We start from the raw sequence: 2,368 nt of genomic DNA on the forward strand, positions 1-2,368 counted from the left end.
ACTCACTCACCCCTCTTCTGCCCCCCCCCCCTCTCACACAACACACACACACACACACGCACGCAAGCACGCACTCACCCTCCCCTCTTCTGTTCCTCTCACACACACACACTCACCCTCCCCTCTTCTGTTCCTCTCTCTCTCTCTCTCACACACACACACACACACACTCACTCACTCACCCTCCCCTCTTCTGTTCCTCTCTCTCTCTCTCTCTCTCTCTCACACACACACCACACACACACACACACACACTCACTCACTCACCCTCCCTTCTTCTGTTCCTCTCTCTCTCTCTCTCTCTGTGTGTGTGTGTGTGTGTCTATCTGCATGTTTTTCTAGCCTGGTGGGGACTTCAACCTGAATGCACACAGACTCATGGGGACTCGTGTCACTTTGGGGCCATAAATTGAGGTCCCCATTAGTACCACAGCTAATAAATCATACAGAATGAGTTCTTTTGAAAATGTAAAAATGCAGAAAGTTTCGTGTGATGGGTAGGTTTAGGGGTAGGGCTAGTGTAGGGGGATAGAAAATATGGTTTGTACAGTATAAAAACCATTACGTCTATGGTGAGTGCCCAGAACGATAGTGCGCCCGGTTTGTGTGTGTGTGTGTGTGTGTGTGTGTGTGTGTGTGTGTGTGTGTGTGTGTGTGTGTGTGTGTGTGTGTGTGTGTGTGTGTACACAACTGTGATAAAGGAAAAGCAGGATGTGTTTGGAAGAGTGGGGGTGGAGTGTATGTTTGTGATCTGTGTGTGTATTTGTGTCTATTGGAAGAGTGGCAGGATGTCTGAAAGGGGTATGCATGGTGTTATTGCATGTGTATTTGTCTGAGTGTATGTATGTATGTGCAAGTGAGTTACAGAGTGAGAAAGAAGAGAGAATGTGACTGTGATGTGTGTGTGTGAGGCAGGATGTGTGTGTGTGTGTGCGTGTGTGTGTGTGTGTGTGTGAGAGAGAGAGAGAATGAAAGGGGGAGGGGTGTGTGAGAGAGAGAGTGTGTGTGTGTGTGTGTGTGTGAGAGAGAGAGGCGAGAAAGGGGGAATGTGTGTGCGCTTGCGTAGGAGGGAGAATCTGTGTGAGAGTCGGATTGTGGTGTGTGTGTGTGTGTGTGTGTGTGTGTGTGTGTGTGTGTGTGTGTGTGTGTGTGTGTGTGTGTGTGTGTGTGTGTGTGTGTGTGTGTGAGAGAGAGAGAGAGAGAGAGAGAGAGAGAGAGAGAGAGAGAGAGAGAGAGAGAGATGGCACGCTCCTGTGTGTGTGTGTGTGCACATGCATTTGCGAGCTCTGCAGTGTGTGTGTGTGTGTGTGTGTGTGTGTGTGCCCATCCAGGTATTACCTACGTTATGGGGACAAATTGTCCCCGCAAATATCCAAAATCCATGAGGAAAACACCTTCACAATAAGTGATGTTTTTTGAAAATGTAAAAATGCTGAATGTTTTCTGTGATAGGTTTCTCGGTAGAGTTAGGGGATATACTATACAGTTTGTACAGTATAGAAATAATTATGTCTAATGAAAGTCTCTAACATATTTCTACCTAACAAACACTATCTGGTCATAGCCTACATGTATGAGAATGTGCATGTATTGAGTGTTTTTTTGCATAACCTTAGATTGCATGCACACTTGTAGTCTGTCTGTCTCTCTCTCTCTCTCTCTCTCTCTCTCTCTCTCTCTCTCTCTCTGTGTGTGTGTGTGTGTGTGTGTGTGTGAGAGAGAGAGAGAGAGAGAGAGAGTGTGTTTGTGTGTGTGTGATGGCACTATCTTGTTGGTGTGTGTGTTTGTGAGAGAAAGAGAGAGAGAGAGAGTGTGTGTGTGTGTGTGCGCGCGCGCGCGCTCCCGTGTGTGTGTGTGTGTGTGTGTGTGTGTGAGAGAGAGAGAGAGAGAGAGAGAGAGAGAGAGCGATGAGGGTGGGGGAAGGGTGTGTTTAGATGTGTGCGTCAGAGGTTTGTGGTGTGACAGAGAAATCCAGAATAGCCTCACTGAGAATAATAATTTGAAAATGTTTTCGGAGCCCATGTGGATATCTTACATCATTATATTTTACATAAATAAAAATATTTAGGCATTCATAAGTATAATATGCATATCGTATTTAGGAGGAGTAGACACATAATTTGTAAATTTTCATTATGTATTCACATGAAAATGTTTTTTCGCTCACTACATAGCCATTATTTATCAACATCAGGCTCACAACTGCGGCTACTACTGTAGCTTCTTAACCATGAAGAAAACGCATCGATGCTTTTGTTATTTGACCAAAGTCAGTAATTAAGTCAATGAAAGCGATTTTTTCATCTGCATACAATAAAAACAGACAGACATAGACCTGTCAATATTATCTGATGAGTACTACAATCAA

The sequence above is a fragment of the Pseudorasbora parva genome, chromosome 4 (genome assembly GCF_024679245.1).
Source record: "Pseudorasbora parva isolate DD20220531a chromosome 4, ASM2467924v1, whole genome shotgun sequence".
Taxonomy (NCBI): domain Eukaryota; kingdom Metazoa; phylum Chordata; class Actinopteri; order Cypriniformes; family Gobionidae; genus Pseudorasbora; species Pseudorasbora parva.